This window comes from Triturus cristatus, chromosome 11 (genome assembly GCF_964204655.1).
Source record: "Triturus cristatus chromosome 11, aTriCri1.1, whole genome shotgun sequence".
In the NCBI taxonomy this organism is placed as follows: Eukaryota; Metazoa; Chordata; class Amphibia; order Caudata; family Salamandridae; genus Triturus; species Triturus cristatus.
Window position 1 is genome coordinate 196,385,390 of NC_140594.1, and position 23,370 is coordinate 196,408,759.

Genomic DNA, 23,370 nt, shown 5'->3' on the forward strand with positions numbered 1-23,370 from the left:
AGGGTCGAGTGAAGGACACTTCATAATAGGTAGGTGGTTCTCATACATCGGATAGCCTTCTTCAGCCTTTTGTGTCCATATGGTATCATAGAGTGGTCTGTCAATCGACCCTGGGAGAACACATCCAGTGAAAGAATGTCACACTTCCTTTTTCTTCACAGCCATGAAGCAGACAGAAAGCAGATTTCTTTCTCATAGTCTCTTCTTATTTCTTCCCAGATCCAGGTGTATTCTGTATTCTGTTGAGGTGGTGGAGTGGTGACATTCTTATCCAGTGAGATAACCACTGAGGCCCTCAATACAAATGGTGCAATATCAACCAGAGTGATACATCGAGGTGTAATTCTGCCACCCATCATTTTCAGTGTCTCATTGCCTTGAATTATCAGATCCGCAAACTTCAGACCCAATATTTCTGGACCTGGAGACACGAAAGGTATTTTTGTTGCTTCAGGACCAGCGGAAGAAGCACAGCCGTACCTTGTCTGACTCCTGCAGCAGGAGGGCAGGAGCATATATTGCTGCCCCAGACAGGCAACAGCCTTGCCTGACAAATCCCCCAGCACCCACCATCGGCCCTACTGCTAACACTTTCTGCATGCTTAAAGCTGGCTGAATATAACTGATTTTCTCCTAAGAATCAAGGACTCTATTAAGCCAAACTATCATCTCAAAGGCTGCACGTGACATCCTTGGTACAACCATATGGAAATGAGAAACCTTACCCTCACCCTGATCTGAAAACAGCTTCCCCTCCTGCTCTGCTAAGAGAGAAATGTCTATGAGCATTCACTAGAGGAATGGCTTTCATGACATGGTTCTCCTTCTGCCATTTATTTGTCAAAAGGCAGGCCTCTGTTTCGGTCCTTTGTGTTCCCTCAAAATTGCTCATTACAACTAAGGGAACTATGATTGTCCCACAAACATCCACTGGCCTTAGAGGTTGGTGTTATGTTTCTTGGCACTAGATTTGCACACCTAATTTGGATGCATTATTTTTAAAAGTTGCCTTTTGGTTTTGGTTTCTTCTCTGAACTGGAACTAACTGGCTAAAATATATCCCTTCACCTACATTGCGACAACCAACATATGTTAGCTCTTTTTCTTAATATCTAGTATGTCTCACTTTTATACATTAAGACCTAGTGTAGAAATGCAGGTTTTGTGAAATGGTTAATACTTTTCTCTGGTATGTGTTTCAGGATGATTGCAAACTGCAGCCAGACCGACCTCAATGGTGTAACTGGAGCCATTATTTTCTAATCATTTTTTACTACAGTCCACATGCTACATGCAATTCCATTTCATTGGTGCATTTCCGTCATCAGTGTACCACAGGATTTTTGGAAGGTTAAACCAGTCCATTGCCTGTAGCCATCTTGCCTCATGAATATGGTCAGAAGAACATACATGGTGTGGTCAATGGCGGCCCATGCAGGTAAGTGCAGTGCTGTGGGGGCAGGGCGGGTGTGAGGGTATGAAAGTGACAAATGACGGGATAGGGAATGTAAAATAAATAAATACATGAAACCACTAACCTTGCGCTTGCCGCATTGTCGACTCGAAAATGCAGCAAGCGCGAGGTAAGTGGTTTATTTATTGATTTATTTTACATTCGCTATTCTATTGTTTGTCACATTAACCCTCCCCACCCCACTGCCTCACCATGCTTCCCTGCACGGGCCACCACTGAGTGTGTCATTGAATATCATTGTCAAAGTGCAGAGTCACAAAGAGCAAAAATCTGTCCATAAAATGGCAAAATGTCTAGATAGATAAGATATGAAAGGCAAGATGGCTACATTAGTACTATATGACAGAGTCCTTCTCTAATTGTCTACGTCAGTAGTTAATCCTAGGCCTCAAGGGATGAGGTCTCCCTGGCCCATTTGGGCTGCTGCATGCCCCCCCTTCCCTAATATAATATATTTTGGCTCCAGGAGATGTGGTCCCAGGGGCCCATTTGAGACTCGGGGAGGGGGGCCAAATGCTTCCTCCCCAAAATAATATGAAAATTTGAATGCCAATGGTTGTTTTATTTCTTTCAAAGTGGAGATCCCATGGGAGTCGCACAAGTCTTGCAGGAGTCCCACAGGACTAACCTGCCACCTAAATTATTTTTTTTGACTAACCTCAGTATAGGAGACAAGTACCCAAGTCCTGTCACGGCTGCTTGCAACATTTTCCCTCATGTTGAAGGCTGCCAATCAGATCCCTGCTCCCACAAGATTCTAACCCCCACAGGAGTGAATTTGCCAAGGATAAAAAAAGTCCGTGGGCCAATTTGTTTCCACAAAAATATTTTTCAAACTTAATATCTCAAAGCCTACTGAATGGATTTACACCAAATCACAAAAAGCACTCATTCTGGACCAGGATCTAGCTTCTTGCCAACTTGGGTGTAATTATGTTTAACAGTTTTTGAGGTAGAACTGTCTAAAAAAGTCTATGAAAAATGCTGAGGGATTTAGTGTTTTGGGATGTTCTCTCTCTTTTACGTCCCCTGCTTGATGGATAGCACCAAAGCTTTCCATGCAAAAATGAAAGAGAAACATTTCAGAAAGATTTGTGAAATGGAGCCAAAGTTATTAGTAAAATAAAAAAGGTAATTTCCTAAGGAAATGCTGACCTAACTATAACTACCCAATGGTGACTACCATATATATATATATATATATATATATATATATATATATATATATATATATATATATATATATAAATGAAGCGAGATATTGTATAATTTATTCATTTTAGATTTACATAAATTTGGGTCCCATCTATTTGAAGAGGCGGTTTGCCTTTTACGTTCCGACTAGAGCACTTCGCTCGTCAGCTCTTTTATTGGCCAGGGTTCCGCGCTTCTCCCGGTCCAGGATTGGGGGCAGCTCGCTTGCTGTCAAAGCTGCAGTGGCCTGGAATGCTCTCCCATTTTTCTGCATAATACTCAGGACCCACTCTGTTTTAAGCGTCTCCTTAAAACCCATCTGTTTCCATAAGTTCTCTACTTTGGCTCTCCTCCCTTGGCTTCACGCTGGGACACTCCTCGGAGTAACTATTGCGCGTTATAAAAATATTTAACATAACATAACATAACATAAACAAGGAGAAAAAATGCTAGCAGTGTATGGGTTATAGAAGGGTTGGTTCCACAGGAGGTACAGTTAACCTAAGATGCCTGCTTGAAATTCAAAGGAGAATTTGAGTTTGAGAAATAGGCATATCAATGTGGACTGCACTTTATTTAAAAAAAAAGTTTTGCACTTGCACGTTATCCAAGTGAACCCAGCTGGATTATGCTAGAAGAAAGGTTTTTGTACAAGTTTTTGTCCTGATCACTGATCAATGTAAAAGCACTACAATGCAATTGTCTATTTTAATGAGTGTCATAATGCATTTGCAGTTTACTGCTGAAAACTGGATTGTTGATCAATTGAATTTAGCCATATGTATAATGAGGCATTTGCACTTTATATTTTGGAAGTTCACTTGAACTGTCATACACTTGCGTCTTCCAACCCCCAAATCCAGCAATAACACTATGATGTGGTTATTGTTTCTAATTGTGCAACAATGCACTAGCACTTTATTTGGATTGCTCAGTGATCATTAATAGATAATAGCAGCATTAGCACTTTATTTGTATAAATTACTTCAAGCCCAACTCTGGTAATAATTTTTGACATGGCTATTGTTTCTATTTTTTGCAAACATTGCACTGGCACTTTAGATGAATTACTCACTAATTATGATTTGAAGTGTTAAGAGAAATTATGCATTTGCACTTGTTCTGTCTCTATGGAATTTCCCATTGTGCAATTCTGGATACGGAATAAAGTTTACATGTTCATACATTGATGACACAAGTTTACTGCGCTGGCAATCCAAATTAATCGAGTCTATATGTGATAAAACAACATATTAATTGGTCCCCTAGAGATAATAATCAGAACTCGAACCAATTGTTTCTTTAGTTTGTATTTTGTATTTTTCACTTTTTAGCAGCATAAAAAACTAAAAATGATAGAAAAAAGTAAATTGCAAAAACCCTTTGAAAAAATTGAAGTGAGTTGAAATATATCAATCTCCATGGTGAGAATAATGGTGAAAAACCCTCTATATGCATTTAAAGATTACGGGTGTATAGTATGTTGTCTATGTTTGTTGGAACAGGAAATCATGTGACCTGTAGTTCTGTAATAAAAATGAGGAAAGTAATGGTGCTCATTGTGTGAGCAAGGCAGAGATGCCGAAACGTGTTACAGCAAAAGAATAAAAAACGTGTGTCGTCTGAAAAATCAAGCCGTTGTGTCGGTGTCTGGTTTTGATTGAGGAATTAGAGTTGGTGTTGATATATATACATATATACATATACTCCGGTCGTGGAAGAAGCCCCGCTGCGAGCTCAGCGTCCCCGGAGGTGAGGCCATCTGGTTTCACTAGGGAGGTCGTTCCGTCATGAAGGAGAAAAGATGCAGCACGTTTTTTGAAAGACTGAGCATCAGCCCAAGTACCATGAGGCCACAGGAGTGGCCATGCTCACAGGGGAGGTGTTTGTGAAATAAATTGTTCCTTTTTTCCGGTCCTGCTATGCATGTTAAGTGCCAATGATTAAGGGTTAAAAGGACCCAAAACGCGTCTGGCAGTAATCCTGTGATGACAGTTTTGTCAGGAACTGTTTGCAGCCTTCATGATTTAAGAATGGAAAAACAACCTACCTGTGTGGCTCTTCCATAAGGGGTACCTTGTTTGATGGATATGAAGCGGCCCACTCCGGTCGCGGAAGAAGCCCCGCTGCGAGTGCAGGGTCCCCGGAGGTGAGGCCATCTGGTTTCACTAGAGAGGTAGTTCCGTCACGAAGTAGAAAAGGTGCAGCACGTTTTTTGAAAGACTGAGCATCAGCCCACTGTGGTGTTATGAACTATAAATTGCATGTATCAGCAGGACGGACTCACTGGTGACCGCTCAGCCCTCCACAGGGCTTGGTCGCCCCACTCACTGCTGCCGCTCCTGCCTGCCTTTGCCGCCTCCTGCCTGCAGATTCCTTCGCTCGCTGCCCGCTGCTCCTGGAAATTTCCCGCTGCTCCTGGGAAATTCCCGCTGCCCGCTGCTTCTTGGAATTTCCCGCCGCTGCCTCCCTGCGGCCCCGCCCCCCTGTGATTCCATTCACCGCCCCGCTCCCACCACCCAGCTGCTCCTCCCTCCCGGCTCCTTACTTATGACGCCCCCAGAGCGACCACGCAGAGGACGCGCGCAGCGGGAGCGCCGATTGAGCGCCGAAGGTACGCCAAAGGTAAGCCCGTCTGCGCCCGTCCGCGCCTGGACCGCGCCCAGCGCCAGACCCCCTGGTCCTTGCCCTCGCCAGCACACCCTGCACATCTACGACGCCAAAACCCTCCACGCACTCAACGCCGGCCGAAACACCGCCTGCTACCGAGCCACCCCAAGACGCACCCACAGACCCTTCACCTGCCTGACCTGCCGCTTCACCAGCCTCCGACCCAACACCGCACCTGCTAAACCGAGCCCCAGCAACAAACACCTGATGTGCATCCTGCTCAACACCCGCTCCGTTCACAGGCATGCCGTCGAACTCTGGAACCTCCTCGACTCGACACCACCAGACATCGCATTCCTGACGGAAACCTGGATGAACGCCTCCTCAGCGCCCGACGTCGCCATCGCCGTCCCAGAAGGCTACAAAATCACCAGGAAGGACAGCGTCAACCAGACAGGAGGAGGCATCGCCATCATCCACAAGAACACCATCCGCATCACGACCAACTCCAATGACACCTTCACCTCCGCCGAACACCTCCACTTCCAGATACACACCGACCCCAAAACCACGCTCAGAGGCACCCTCGTCTACAGACCACCGGGACCACGCACACAGTTCAGCGAAGACATCACAGACTTCGTCAGCCCACACGCCATCAATTCCACGACTACATCCCCCTGGGGGACCTCAACTTCCACCTGGAGGACAACAAGGACCGCAACACCACTGCTCTGCTGGACAACCTGGCCAACCTCGGACTCAAGCAACTGGTAATCACCCCCACCCACTACGACGGCCACACGCTTGACCCAGTCTTCTCATTCAGCAAATACGTCACCTTCAGCCACTCCACCAATCTCCAGTGGACTGACCACAGCTGCGTCCACTTCAGCTGCAGTAAAACGATGACCCACCACCACCCTCAACAAGCCCCCCGCAGGAGCTGGAACAAGATCACCGGCGACCAGCTCACCACCTTCCTCAGCCAGAACCCCCCCACCAGCTCAACGGACCCCAACGAAGCCGCCAACAACCTCACACAGTGGATCACCAACTGCGCAGACGCCCTCGCACCACTGAAGAAGAACCCCCCCAGCAGGCGCGGCAGCAAGAAAGCCTCCTGGTTTACCGACGAGCTCATCACCTCCAAGAAGAACTGCCGCTCCCTGGAGAACACCTGGTGCACCAACCAGACCACAGACAACATGACGGCCCTCAAACACGCCACCCGCAAACACCACCAACTGATCCGCGCCACAAAGAAGACAGCCTTCAAGGAACAACTGGACAACAACACCCACAACAGCAAGGAACTCTTCAGCATCGTCAAAGAGCTCTCCAACCCCGACGCCGGAAACAATGACATCACTCCCTCGCAAGACCTCTGCGACTCCCTCGCAGCCTTCTTCCACGACAAGATCGCCAACATTCACAACAGCTTCGGCCCACCAACCACGAACCTCAACACCGAACCGATGCCCCCCACCGCCACCCTCCGCACCTGGACCCCAGTCAGCACCGAAGACACAACACGCACAATGAACACCATCCACTCCGGACCCCTGCCCACACCACATCTTCAACACGGCCGACAACATCATCGCACCCCACCTCCACGACATCATCAACGCCTCCTTCAACACCGCCACCTTCCTGGAATGCTGGAAACACGCCGATATCAGTGCCCTGCTGAAGAAACCAACTGCAGACCCCTCCGACCTACCGCCCCATCTCGCTCCTCCCGTTTCCTGCCAAAGTCATCGAGAAGACCGTCAACAGACAGCTAGCCGCCTTCCTCGAGACCAACGGGCCCCTCGACCACTCGCAATCCGGCTTCTGAGCCAACCACAGCATGGAGACCGCCCTCATCGCAGCCACAGACGACATCAGATCCCTAATGGACAACGGGGAATGCGGCCCTCATCCTCATGGACCTCTCCGCAGCGTTCGACACTGTCTGCCACCGCACCCTGGTACAGTGCCTGAACAACACCGGCATCCAGGAGAAGGCCCTGGAGTGGATCACCTCATTCCTCGCCGGAAGAACCCAGAGAGTCCACCTCCCCCCGTTCCGGTCAGCGGCCACCGAAGTCATCTGCGGCGTTCCACAAGGGTCATCGCTCAGCCCCACCCTCTTCAACGTCTACATGAGCCCCCTCGCAACCATCGCACGTCAACACAACCTCAAGATCATCACCTACGCCGATGACACCCAGCTGATCCTCGCCCTCACCAGCGACCCGGACGCCGCCAGAGCCAGCCTACACGAAGGGATGAAAGATGTTGCCGAATGGATGAACAACAGCCGCCTGAAACTGAACTTAGACAAGACGGAGGTCCTCATCCTGGGATCATCACCCTCCGCCTGGGACGACTCCTGGTGGCCCCCTGCCCTGGGAGCCACCCCCAAGCCAACGGACCACGCACGCACGCACGCAACCTAGGCTTCATCCTGGACTCCTCCCTCTCGATGACCAGACAAGTCAACGCCGTCTCGTCTTCATGCTTCAACACCCTGCGCATGCTTCGAAAGATCTTCCGGTGGATCCCCACCGAGACCAGGAAGATGGTCACCCAGGCCCTCGTCACCAGTCGGCTGGACTACGGGAAAGCCCTCTACGCCGGCACCGCCGCCAAACTCCAGAAGAAACTCCAACGGATCCAGAACGCCTCAGCACGACTCATCCTGGACATCCCCCGACACAGCCACATCTCCGGACACCTGAGAGACCTGCACTGGCTCCCCGTCAACAAAAGAATCACGTCCGACTCCTCACCCATGCACACAAGGCCCTCCACGACCTGGGCCCCAAGTTCCTCAACAGCCGCCTGACCTTCCACAAGCCCACCCGCCAGCTCCGCTCCGCCAGCCTCGCTCTCGCCACCGTCCCCCACATCCGCAGAGCCACCGCCGGAGGAAGATCCTTCTCCTACCTGGCAGCCAAGACATGGAACTCCCTCCCCATCCACCTCCAGACAACGCAAGACCATCTCGCCTTCAGGAAGCAACTCAAGACTTGGCTGTTCGAGCAATAGCGTTCCCCCCCCTCCCCAGCACCTTGAGACCCTCCGGGTGAGCAGTGCGCTATACAAATGCCTATGATTGATTGATTGATTGACTGGAGTTTTAGTAATTTGCAACTTCAAGTACCATGAGGCCACAGGAGTGGCCACACCCACAGGGAGGTGTTTGTGAAATAAATTGTTGCTTTTTTCTGGTCCTGCTATGCATGTTAAGTGCCAATGATTAAGGGTTAAAAGGACCCGAAACGCGTCTGGCAGTAATCCTGTGATGACGGTTTTGTCAGGAACTGTTTGCAGCCTTCGTGTTTTACGAATGGAAAAACAACCCACCTGTGTGGCTCTCCCATAAGGGAACCTTGTTTGATGGATATATCTCCAAAGGAGAGGGTCGGCCCGGGGGATGGGGTCCCCGGGGCCAGAAGTGGCCCCCGTCCCCAGTAAAATAAAAAATAAAACGAGGCAGAGCCCCAGGGGATGGGGTCCCTGGGGCTAACAGAAGCCTCAGGAGGTAGGCCACGCAGACCCCCTCCTTTGAAAATATATATAGTGGCCACATCACTGATGACATCATCCACGTGAAAATCTGATCCACCTCCTCACACTGTAATATAACCTTTGATACACCCACTGTACCAGTTACTACATACACACTCACTGATTCCTAAGTCTACATACACATCCACTCATTCACCCATAGAATCCCACATAGATGTAGTCACTCATCAATACAACACTATCATAAGCATTCATACATCTATACAGACACTCGCACACCACCACTCAGCCAGAGTTACTCACACACCTAGCCAGTCATGTAAAGAATCAATCACACTTCCATGTACTGACTTATACAGTTATACACACACCACATCAGTTATTCAAACAGAAACACATGCATACTTACTCTTTTCTACAATCACTGATACAAGTACACTCATCCATGCAGCCACTCTCACAATAACTGACTCTCATATATAGTCATCTATATACATCAACTTTCACACACACTGCCTTTTGTATATCTAGTTACTTGGACATGTAACATTGAGACATCCATTCTCTCACCAACACACCATACACACACTCACACTCATACAGCTGTTTCCACATGCACTCTTGAACCTCTACACACAGTGAATCAACCACTCAAACATCTTTGTACAGACTCATACACCTCCCACGCACCCAAACATACACCCAGGCACCCATACAGATACCAATCAATAACCCATATAGATCCTCATTTAGCTACTCACCAACCCATGCAGCCGCTTACACAACAACTGACAAACTAAATTGTGTGAATGTCTGTATCAGTCACTAATCCATGCATTCAGTAAGACACATGTAATCACTCACTTAAACAGTGAGTCACACACCCACTAAATCCTCCATCCAGACACTTATACACCTACTCATTCTTCAATACACCTTGACATATATTATAATACATATTTAAACTTTATAGAAACACACATTCACTGGATGATGTCATCAGTGATGTCATTTGAGATGTCATAAGTGATGTCATCAGTGAGGTCACTGACCATGTTATGAATGATGTAATATGTGACGTCATCGGCAGTGCATTGCGGGAGCGCGAGTTATAGTTAGCTGAACTAACTATAACGGGGTAATTTCTATGGTTTTGTACAAGTGAAATGTCCAACTAACTATAACTTTCCCTAAAACCTATGGTTTTTTTAGTGAATTTCTAAGGTTTTTTAAATGCTAATTTCTAACTATAACGTGCCTGAAACCTATGGTTTTTTAAGTGAATTTTTAAGGTTTTTTAAATGCTAGTTTCTAACTATGCCTACAGAGGTAGGACATGTGAAGAAAGAAGAAAAAACGCACAGAAAGAAGCAAAAGAAATGCAGAAAGAAGCAACAGAAGTCCTCAAAGACAAAGAAAAGTGCAGGAAAAAGCAAGACATGTGCAGAAAGAATCAACAGAGGAGCAGAAAGAGGCCTTGTTACAAAATTATCCTGTGCCCACAACTTTTTCAGACGGGTACTGGTGTTAACTGAGCCAGTGGTATGCTAAAAGACACTTAGAATACAGTGAAAACACCTACATACACTAGGGAACACTATGCGTTGGGGTACCCCTGTGATTAGCATGACCTCCTCTGTAAGCCCCTAGTACATAATAGAGCAGGGGGATTAAAACTACCTCTTAAAACGCACCTTGGGTTGCGTTTGCACACTGGTGAAGGGAGGGGGGGAGCCTGAGGTGAAATGTGTGCAAACACGCCCTGTGGGCGTTTTAAGTTGGGTGATAAAGTCCCCTTGAATCCTGAGGGTCCCTAGAGTCCAACTAGCCCACTAGGTACCTCCAGTAAGCGCCACAGAGCTGCATTGCAGAGAGGTGTAAAAAGGGGCACGGCCTAGACCACCTCTCTGCAACGCAGTGCAGTGGCGCTTATTGGAAGCACCTGGTGGCCTAGTTGGCCCCCAAGAGCCCTCAGGATTGAAGGGGAATTATTTCCCCAACTTAAAATGCACCACAGGGCGTGTTTGCACACGTCACCTCAGGCCCCGTCCCCTCCCTTCACCACTGTGTAAACATGCCCTGTGGCCGTTTTAAGTTGGGAGATTAAGTCCCCTTGAATCCTGAGGGTCCATAGGGTCCAACTAGCCCACTAGGTACCTCCAGTAAGCGCCACAGAGTTGCATTGCAGAGAAATTTAAAAAATAGAGGTCAAAAAATCAATTTCCCATAGGAAACTTTAGAAACAGTTATAGCAAAAACTGCTGAACAGGGCCATTAGTTTTGAACATTTTGCGAAGATTCATCAACCGGCACGAAAGTTATTAGAAATAGAATGTTACGATTTTCCTATGGATAATAGGTCCTAACTATAACTACCTACTGGCGACCGTCAGTAGTTAATATATATATATATATATATATAAATGCAAGAAAAGTTCAATCTGAAGGAAAGAAGCGGCACACAATCCGAGTGATGCGAGTGTTTAATCACTTGTAAAACAACGCGTTTCAGGAGTGAGAGGCCTTTGTCAAGTTACCAGAGTGTAACACGGAAGTTGGTTAAATATCATGACGTCACAGTCGACATAGTAAAAATGCTTCGTAATGCCGGTTCCAGCACACACAGTAGTTGAAATTAAACAATAAAGAGTTTCGAATTCAATGCCAAATTGTGATTGAGAAAAAGAGGTAAAACAGTGCTATTACACAAAGTTTTAGAACACAAATTTTTGTTTGAAACAGCCTATATGAATTATAAATAAATTCAAAGGCATATGTTTAACGGGACCTTCTAAAGTATCCAAATATATGCAATCGCCCGCAAGAATGGTAAATACGGCCTGATACCATCTAATTATTAAGGCACACAATATATTATGCGGCACACAATCTACGCTGAGCGTGAGTTTTTTTAAATGCAAATGCATCCTAGAGATATTTCTCAGTCGATTATCGTAATGCATTCAAATACATAGAAAAATTAACAGCATCATTTGATAAATACATCAGCACGGGGAATACTGTAGATAACAATTGTGTGCAACCAAATATATATATATTTGATAAATGTGCATGAGACCTAGACTGTATTGATCCAAGACTCTAAATGGATTAATCATCTTTGAATTACCATATCTTTGCTGAATAAAAAGATTCCGAATTATGTGCAATATGGTATCAAAAGAACTAAGGAACTATACCATAAATGTCTATATGTGACCACTATCGTGTACTCTGGAAAAATAAAAATAAAAAACGAGAGCCAAAATTAGTGAGTGAATATACTAGTGACAAAATATGATATCAAAAGGAAGAGTGATGTCATTTGAGATGTCATCAGTGATGTCATCAGTGATGTCACTGACCATGTCATGAGTGATGTAATATGTGACGTCATCAGCAGTGCATTGTGGGGGCGCGAGTTATAGTTAGCTGAACTAAGTATAACGGGGCAATTTGTATGGTTTTGTACGAGTAAAATGTCCAGCTAACTATAACGCCCCTGAAACCTATAGTTTTTTCAGTGAATTTCTGAGGTTTTTTAAATGCTAATTTCTAACTATAACGTGCCTGAAACCTATGGTTTTTTAAGTGAATTTCTAAGGTTTTTTAAATGCTAACTATGCCTACAGAGGTAGGACATGTGAAGAAAGAAGAAAAAACGCACAGAAAGAAGCAAAATAAATGCCGAAAGAAGCAACGAAAGTCCACAAAGACGAAGAAAAGTGCAGGAAGAAGCAAGACATGTGCAGAAAGAACCACCAGAGGAGCAGAAAGAGGCCTTGTTGCAAAATCATTCTGTGCCCACAACTTTTTCGGACGGGTACTGGTGGTAACTGACTCTGACTAACCAGGCCTAGAGCCAGTGCTATGCTAAAAGACACTTAGAATACAATGAAAACACCTACATACACTAGGGAACACTATGCGTTGGGGTACCCCGTGATTAGCATGACCTCCTCTGTAAGGCCCTAGTACATAATAGGGCAGGGGGGATTAAAACTACCTCTAAGTCAGAGGTGCAGAAATATGCTACTTTAACTAGTAGTCGCGTTTGCATAGTGGTGGAGAAAGGGTGCTGGGCCTCCAAACAGTGCTCAGGAATCCCTGAGTGTAGGACTTACAGGAAGTACCCCGAGGGATTCTTCGCCCCCAAACTCCCTCAGGACTAAATTGTACTTCATCCCCCATCCCGTAGTCTGCCACGAGGCACGTTTGCAGACTGGTAGAGAAAGGGAGCCATGGCCTCTGAAGACGTCTTAGCAATCCCACTGTGTGGGACTTACTGGAGGTAACAAGAGAGGTAGTTGGCCCCCAAGGACATCCTTGGGGGCCAACTTCCAAAACTATTACCTCCAGTCAGTCCCACACAGCATCACTGGTAAGTACTTGTACCAGGCCACGCCCAGTTTGCCCACCACTCGACAAACGCGCTCCCTAGCACGCTCTTGGATGTGGATTGAAATACCCTTCACTGCTGGGGGTCCTTTAAGGGCCAACTAGCCTACCTTTTACCTCCAGTATGCCCCACGCAGTGGGATTGGTGAAAAGGTAGACAAAGGCCATGCCCCCATTCTCCACCACTCTGCAAACACGGCCCCTGGCACGTTGTAAGTTGGGGGATTAAGTTCCCTTGAATCCTGAGCGTCCCTGGGGTCCAACTAGCCCACCAGGTACCTCCAGTAAGCGCACCAGAGCTGCGTTGCAGAGAGGTATAAAAAGGTGCGTGGCCTGGCCCACGTCTTTGCAACGCAGCGCAGTGGTGATTACTGGAGGTACCTGGTGGGGTTGTTGGCCCTCAGGGACCTTCAGGATTGAAGAGGAATGAATTCCCCAACTTAAAACGTGCCACAAGGCGTGTTTTCACACATGTCACCTCAGGCACCGCACCCTCCCTTCACCACTGTGCAAACGCACCCAGTTGCGCATTTTAAGTTAGGGGATAAAGTCCCCTTGAATCCTGAGGGTCCCTGGGGTCCAACTATTCCACGAGGTACCTCCAGTAAGCACGAGCAGAGCTGCATTGCAGAGGGGTGTAAAAAGGGGCATGGCCTGGACCACCTCTATACAACGCAGACCTGTAGCTTACTGGAAGTACCTGGTGGGTTAGATGGCCCCCAGGGGCCCTAAGGATTGAAGGGGAATTAATTCCCCAACTTCAAACACGCCACAGGGTGCGTTTGCACAGCAGTGAAGGCCATGCCCCTTTTTACACCTCTCTGCAACGTAGCTCTGTGGCGCTTACTGGAGGTACCGGGAAGGCTAGTTGGACCCCAGGGACCCTCAGGATTCAAGGCGACTTAATCCCCCAACTTAAAACGTGCCACAGGGCGTGTTTGCACACATGTCACCTCAGGCTCTGCCCCCTCCCTTCACCACTGTGCAAATTCACCCCGTGGCACGTTTTAAGTTGGGGGATTAAGTCCTGATGGTCCTGGGGTCAAACTAGCCCACCAGGTACCTCCAGTAAGCGCCACAGAGCTGTGTCCCTGGGGCTGTGGAGGGGCCGTGTGCCCCCGCAAATATTTATGGAAAGGCCCGGGGGTTGCAGTCCCAAGGGGCTGCGATTACATTACTGAATGGCCCCAGGACTTGGCCCACCTGGGGGCTAAATAATAACAGAACGCGGGAGTCCACGCTTCGTTTTTTTAAAAATTCAGCCGAAAATCGCGCTGGATGCACGAAACTCGCCGATTTTCTTTTAACAAAAATGCTTCTTTTAGCCCTGGGGTCCTTGTGGGATCCCCTGAGCAGGCCTAGGGGGTCAGGGTGTTTCTACCCTGCCCCTTTTCTTGTTTTTTGAATTTGTTTTCTGTGTTTTCTTGCGCCTCGGTAACCGAGGCACAAGATGGCTGCCAAAACACTTCCTGATTTGGGGTGTTGACAGCCAATTAGAATTCAGCTCGTGATCGGGAGGGTGCGCGGATTAACTGCGCCTCTAAATATCGAAACTTTTATTTTTTGATTTTCTCCATTTAAAAAAAAAGGTCTTTCTGAACCAAGGGCCTTTTTGCCAAGTTTGGTGTAATTCCTTTCAGCAGTTCGGGCTGTAGCCGTGTCTAAAGTTTCCTGTGGAAATTAACATGGAGAAAACACGTTTTGGGACCCCCTTCTTTCTCGGCCCCCACTTGCTGAATCACCACGAAACTTTCAAGATAGGAGCTAACCAGAGCGCCACACTAGTTTTGAAAAGATTCGTCAAACGGTGTCAAAGTTATTGGGAAAAGAAAAAATGGTTTTTGAATAGAAACAAAGCCCTAACTATAACTACCTACTAGCGACCGCCAGTAGGTAATATATATAGGTCTTCCTCTGCTTCCTTTGGCGTTCCTCCTCATGGACACCTGAACCGGCGGCACCCGTCCAACAAACTCCGAAACCACTGCTTCCAGGTCAGTTTTGAAAAAAGTTTATCTTTATTTGGCTTCCAAATGGCATTAATGCACAGTCCTTATCTCCACAATCTTGGACCAACGCGTTTTGACGAAATGCCTTCTCCTGGGTCACTGTGGGTTCAACATTGTGATCCTTATATTTTGTATACTTTTCTATATCATTGACCCCTGAGTGACCATTTCATTACTTTTTTTGGGCCATGATTCTCCGCCATCAGTAATTTACCTCATCACATTTAAAAGGAACCTTATTACATTTATGTACATATATTTCCATACAAGTTGATTTTTCCCTGGGTTTTTTTCTACATTTTTTTACTTTTCTTACTTTTTGTACTTTTTTATAATGTTTTTTTAATGGATTTCATGTGATGAGTTTCCATTTTTATCCCCTTGAGTTTTATCTTTTTACATCGTACATTTCATTATGTTTCATTTGATCAGATTAGGAAAAAAAGAAAGGATAATTAAACCATGAAAAATAAACCAACTATTTCATGGACAACCAAAGATGTTCTCCAATGCACCTTCTATTGAAAAGGAATGACCACTTGTATATCGATTGCAGAAAAGAGAGGGGCAATAGCCTAGATGTAAATGCAGCTTTTTAGGATGTTAATATTAATAAAGATAGGAAGATTGCTTTTCCCCTTAGCCTGTCAGGCACTGTTAAGGTGCAATGTGCTTAGTGACAATTATTTCCTTTTCCAAATATTCCCACTAAAGTGCTACGTGCTATTGCTTAACCCCTCATCAATAATAAATAAATTGTCTCTGGTCATCCAAAAGATAGCAATAAAGTGCGATGTGCCTACTCAACCCCTCATCATTGACGAAGGCCCTATCTCATCATACAATAAATAATCATAAAGTGCAAGGTCCTCAAATAAAGTGCTTATGCTGTATCGTATATACAAGGAGTTCATATAAGATTTTTTCTTTTTATCTAGTCAGATGATATTTATAATTAAGTGCTGGTTGGTCAAAAGTACATGATGTTTTCTTCTGATTACCTTTCTTCTGCTTCAGCTAATATAAATATTTTCTATATAAAAACAGGGTTTTTATATATATATATGTATACATGTTCCTTTGTTTCTTTCCCATTTTTAAATTACATTCTGAACACCCCATTGTTTCAATATATACATATAACAAGGATTGGTCTGCATATTAAAATTTCATGGTAGTGCTGACAGTCCCCTTATAGTTCATATGTTCATAATGTCATAAGTGCACAAAGAGTTCTGCATCTCGGTTATGGCCCCATGGTGTTTCTGTTCCCATCAGTAGAATCAATCGGGATTCTTGTTTCCGTAGCTCACTTTCTCGATTTCCCCCTCTTGGGTGGGCCTTGATATGCTTGATACACCAATAAGAGAAAGTTGACAGGGATTGATTGTGCATTTGATTGAAGTGGCAAGCTACCGGGTAGGTATCATCCCCATTTCCAATTGCTCTTATGTGCTGTAAAATTCTTAATTTCAATTTATTTTTCCTACTGCCAATATACGGCTTGTTCCAGCCACATTTTAGTACGTAAATTATTAACTCTGTGTTGCATGTTACCCTTTCTCTGATTGGTATCGTACGACCATCCATCGTGCAATAGCTCTTGCTGTTTATCCCATATTCACAGGCCGTACATGAGTTGCATTTTAAAAAACCTTCCTGGTTCTTCAACAACCATGATCCCATTTCTTGTTGGTTCTTTCTCGGGGTAAAGTGACTGCAGGTTAGAATATCCCCTAGGGATCGCTCCTTTTTTGATGTAATTTGTTGGCCTTTTGAGGAGATTTCTGTCAAATGTTCATCATTTTTTAGCACACACCAGTGTTTGTCTTGAGGATTGACATGACATTCGACTATGCCAAATTGTACTCCAGAAAGAGCCTTTTAGTGGTGTTATTATTCTCTTCCTGGGATCTTTGGAGGGGTAAAGAGACTCCTTTCTTGATTTTTCTTGGGATCTTCGTCCTGCATCTTCGAGGACATTCTTTGGATATTCCCTCTGTTTGAACATTCCAAACAGCCTATTCATCTCTTCAACAAATTCTCCTTGGCCTTAAAATTTGACTGTACGGGATGCTCCATTTAAGTGCAGAAGGATGGCCACTATTGGCATGTAGAATGAACTTGGTCTCAGTAGGTTTTCTATGGATCCTGGTGGTTAGGGTATCCTCCTTGACCTCCAATTGTACATCCAAGAAGGCACAGCACTGTCGGCTCCATGTATATGTGAACTGCAAGTTACATTGATTGGTGTTCAGCTTGTTCATGAAGAGCTCCAGACTTTTCTTGCTGCCCTCCCATAGGATAAACAGGTCATCGATGAACCGGGTCCACATTGCTACCTGTTCAATAAACACGTTGTTTTCTTCGGCATAGGCTACCTCCTTCTCCCACCACCCCATGAAAAGATTTGAGTAGGTGGGGGCAAAGGAGGTGCCCTTTGCCGTTCCCTGTTCTTGCAGGTAGAACTTCCCATCGAATGTGAAGATGTTATGTGTGAGGACCTATTCCAACATGTCCAATACCATGTGTGTGTGTTCTAACCATTCCGCTGGCAAGTCTCACATAAAGCTAGTGCAGGTGTGTATTCCTTTTTCATGCCTGATTGAAGTGTACAATGACACAACGTCCATTGTCACCATGATGTAGTCTTTTTCCACGGGATGTTATCCACTTTTGAAAAATATCAGTGCTGTCCTTTATGTAGGGAGGGAGATTGATCACGCATTCCTGTAAAAATAGGTCAAGGAATCTGGGGCTATTTTCTGGTAAGGAACCAATTGAACTTCCTATTGGCCTTCCAGGTGGGTTTGCTGTACACTTATGAATTTTAGGCAATAGATAGAAGGTTGCCATTCTTGCATTCTCTGTGCGGAGGTATTGCAGTTCTTCCCAATAGAATAAACCTCTTTCGAACCACTCCTTCAGTCTCAGATGGTATTCTCTTCATTTTGTTTGTAGGGTTTGTCTTCAAACAGGTGTAGTGCTGTGGATTGTTCTATTCTCTTCGTGCCTCCGTTACATATGTTGCTTGGTCGATTAGGACGATGTTGCCCCCCTTGTCGGAGGGCTTGATGATAAGTGAAGAATTGGTTTTAAGTTCATTATTGTCTTTCCAGTCTCTGAATGTTAAATTACTTTTGGCATAGTCGGTCTTCTAATATTTTTAATGTTGTTCAAGTCATCGACCACCAACTCGTGAAAAAGATCCAAGCGATTCTACAGCGGAAGCTGCGGGGAGAATTTGCTTCCTGGTTTCAAGCCGCAACTTACATGTTCATTTGTTGTAAAGCCCATATTTTGGAGACTTTCGGTTGGTCGGTCAGTAGTGGATCCTCCTGCTAATGTATCCCCTATGTTGGCTATGTCTGTTATAGCAGAAAATCATGTGACCTCTAGTTCTGTAATAAAAATGAGGAAAGTAATGGCGCTCATTGTGTGAGCAAGGCAGAGATGCTAAAACGTGTTGTAGCAAAAGAAAAAAAAAGTGTGTAGTTTGAAAAATCAAGCCGTTGTGTCGGTGTCTGGTTTCGGTTGAGGAATTAGAGTTGGCATTGATATATATATATATATATATATATATATTCACTGAAAAAACCATAGGTTTCACACACGTTATAGTTAGGAATTAGCATTTAAAAAACCTTGCAAATTCACTGAAAAAACCATAGGTTTCACACAAGTTATAGTTAGCTGTACATTTCACTCGTAAAAAACCAATGAAATTCCCCCGTTATAGTTAGTGCAGGCAACTATAACTCACGCGACCGCAATCCTCTGCTGATGCTAATACTGTATTTAGACACTTATTTGCCCATGTCTTCTTCCATTAAATTTTAGCTATACATATATTACAAATATTTTTTTTTCATAAAGACACATATGTCATCAGCAGAGGATTGCGGTCGCGTGAGTTATAGTTGCCTGCACTAACTATAACGGGGGAATTTCATTGGTTTTTTACGAGTGAAATGTACAGCTAACTATAACTTGTGTGAAACCTATGGTTTTTTCAGTGAATTTGCAAGGTTTTTTAAATGCTAATTCCTAACTATAACGTGTGTGAAACCTATGGTTTTTTCAGTGAATTTGTACGGTTTTTTAAATGCTTAGTTACTTTACGCCATTCGTGGTGTGCACGCCCACATGGGGGACATATTATGTGCTTCGTTGTGAAAGGTATTCATTTTTAGTTTCCTTGATTTATATATGCCATGCACAAATGGTGCCCTTCGGGCATCATTTGCACACGGGGTGGGGAAAGTGTGGATAATTTTTTTTTTTTAAATAATTTTAACCGTACGCGTACGGTAAGCGTAATCGGCGATTTTTCGAAAAAAATTAAAATTGTTTTTTGGGCCTTGGGGGTTGTTGGGGGACACCTATATCGATGCTGGGTGGTTAAGAACTAAATATACTACCCCTTTAGATGTTTTTTTGACTTTGTTTATGCTGCCCCCCTCAGAGTGCGAGAGAGAAAATGGCAGCCGCCGCTTCCTGGTTTCGACCGATTCGAATGTTTAGTTAGATCGAACAGCCAATCAGAATCGCGCTCGCGCACGTCACCGTACGCGTACGGTAAGCGCACCGTAAGCGCACCGTAAGCTGGCTCAGATATATATATTGATTTAAAGGCTATTTTCTCAGAATCTACTGAACAGATTTACACCAAACCTACAAAAGGCACTTCCTTGACCTGTAGACTACCTCTCTGCCAAATTTCAAGGAACTCTGTTCAGCCGTTCGGGCTGTAGCTGTGTCTAAAGGTCCTATGGAAAAATGCATGGGAAAAACGCGTTTTGGGACCCCCCTTTTATCTCAGCCCCCGCTTGATGAATCCCACCGAGACTTTCAGGGTAGGAGCGGAGCGCAGCGCCCCACCTATTTTGATAATTTCGCGAGGATTCGTCAACCGGCGCCAAAGTTATTCAAAATAGAATGTTGCGGTTTTCCTATGGAAACAGGGTCCTAACTATAACTACCTACTGGCGACCGCCAGTAGGTAATATATACATATATATATATATATATATATATATATATATATATATATATATATATATATATATATATATATATATATATATATATATATCCAACAGGTAATGCTCACTAGGCGTGGCTGAATCGTTGAAGCCTCACACCAAGAGATCACAGACACGGACCAGTTTTTCTTAGTGCAAATTTATTCGCTTGCTCGCAGAATAGTCGCCATAACGTTTCGGCTCCCCAAGAGCCTTGTTCACATGACAACAAATACAATCAATCTACTTCCTTAAATAGGAAGGCAAGAGCTCTACACGTGGTATGGGCCAGCATAGACAAAGACAACAGACTTTGATAGATTAAGGTTTCGAACGCTGCCAACTAAATGCATACTTCATATCGTGCTTTGAAATTACCCGAAGGTTTGGCAAAGTCTAAAATTACATGGAAAACCACTGTAATACAAATAAATTATAAAGCAACACATTGAATTAGTTTGCTGAGTTATGCAGTAATTAACATTGGCAATGAGCGCTGAAAAGGTCAAATCTATCTTGTATTGACATGAAAACCTTGTAATGTCCGTATCAATCATGAATCGCGGGTTAAATCCCTATGTATTTATCTTGTAGTCTGTATTATTGTTACTAATGGGATGAATCCCCCTATGCTCTATGATAAGTTGCTCTTGCCCCATTGTACACTGCAGATCCCTGCAGTGTGCGAAAGTGAGGAAATGTATACAGTGCAAATAACGCCAATAAATAAACACATCATCAAATAATTTAACATTGCATCAAAGACATATAGTAAAACTCATCTAAAATTCATATATGAAAATGCGAACGTTAAAAGCATTAATGATAAAAAGTCACGATTGTTGCGGAAGTGCGAAGCATGTAAAACAAATTAACGAGATCAGCTGATTAATCCCAGTCGCCATTCTCATTTAAGACATCCACATAGTTAATACTTGGCAAATTTCAACATTCAAGCTGCTGTACGATATGGTATATCCTGTGGCTAGGTATCCTGTAGCTCTCCAGTGTTCTGGGACCAGAGCCTCAATTGCTGCCTATCAAATTCAGGTCCACCTCTATGTGTATGTAACGGGGTGATATATCGCTGCTCGTATATGTCCTACCTCATCTTATTAATACCCACCCAAGTAATTTTGGCATTATTGTTAATCGGGTCGTATGATGTGCAATACTGAATGGTACCTCCTAACCAAGAAGTGGAGAGGCGAATGTGTATTGTCTAGCCTTATTTGAATGTATATCATATTGGTGATGTAAACAATATCACTGATAATAAATACTTTGGTGATAAAACTATAAATAGAATATAAAAAGGTTAACATTGTTATCCCACTACAATAAAAACCTTTGATAAAATCCATATGTTTTGAAAGGCTAGAACACAGCAATTAAATACACATGTACAAAGCATCATCATTATTGTCATCCAGTACGTTGATGGTGGGTAAAATATATGGGCAGTGGCACCTAATATAAAATCGTATGTAAATCCTCAGTAATGTTAAGACCTCCTGGCGATTTAGAGTCTAGTTGAAGTATATATTTTGTTTCTAACCGCCTCAACTTCGCCTCCCTGTTGCCTCCTCGTCGACTAGCTGGTACTGCATCTATGCCAAAGAAGGACAGGTCTTTACTATTACTGCGGTGTGCCTCCTTGAAATGGCGTGCCACCGGGTAGGTATTGTCCTGGTTAACAATAGCCCTAAGATGCTGTAGGATACGTTTGTGTACCTCCAATTTGGTACTGCCTACATATCTGAGTGGACAAGAGCATTGGAGCACATACACAGCGTATTCTGTTTTGCACGTTAAAAGCTTCTCAATGCGATGTTTCTTGTCACTAAAACCATCAATATATTCTTTGGTGTTGACCCCATGCGTACACGCTTTGCAAGTTTTACATTTAAAAAAACCCCCATTGGTTTGAAGCCAGCTGGTCTTTTCCATAACTTCAGGGTTGGTATCAACTATGTGGTCTTTCATGGAGGGTGCCCTGCTAAAAGTTACAGTCGCTTTTCGTGGTAGGGTAGGACCCAAAATGGGGTCACTGAGTAAGATGGGCCAATTTTGATTGAAAATCCGATACAGTTCTTTATGTTGTTTATTAAAACCTGTTATAATTCTGAAATCATTTGTTTGTTTTTGTGTTGCTTGTATTGCTGTATCACTATTGATCGTGTGGTCATATTTGTCGAGTAAATCTGTTCTGGGTCTACTGCGGGATTTACTAATGGCCCTGTCAATTATTTTCTCTGAATAGCCACGTTGTAAGAATCTCAATTTGCTAGCTCCTTGTGCCTCTTCTAACACCATCTCATTGCTACAAACCCTACGAAGTCGTAGCATCTCACCGTATGGTATACTACTGATGAGGTGCTGTGGGTGAGCACTAGTGGCATGTAGTATTGTGTTACCTGCGGTCTCTTTTCTGAAAAGTTTAGTTTCAATGGCACCATTAGAGATATATACCTCGGTGTCCAAAAAAGTAACACTGCTCTGGCTCATGCTGGCTGTAAAGCTGAGATTGAGGTTATTGTTGTTGATGGACATAACAAATTCCTCAGCCGTTTCCTTGCTCCCGCCCCACACCACAAACAGATCATCTATGTACCGATACCAAGCTACCACAAGGGAATCCATTGTAACACCATGTTGAGTCTTGAGGACCAGCTCCTCCCAAGCCCCCATATGTAAACAGGCGTAGCTTGGAGAGAAGCTGGCCCCCATGGCTACTCCCTGTAGTTGCCGGTACACCAAATTGTTAAACATGAACACATTGTTATGGAGGCAAATTTTTAACATTTCCATCAGCATATTAGTATGGTCTGTGAAATGTTCCTCCCTTTTGGATAAATAGTGTTCAATCGCTGCCATGCCATCCTGATGTACTATGCTGGTATACAACGATGAAACATCTAGTGCAAGCATCCAATATCCGTCCTTCCATTTAATCTTCTGCAATTTGAAAAGAAAATCACCCGTATCCTGGACGTAGGATTCAAGTGCTTTAACGTATCCCTGTAAAAAATAATCAATGTACACCGATGTTTTTTCCAGGAGACCCCCTCTGGCAGAAATAATTGGTCTCCCAGGGGGATTGGCCATGTCTTTGTGCACTTTTGGGATGAAATAAATG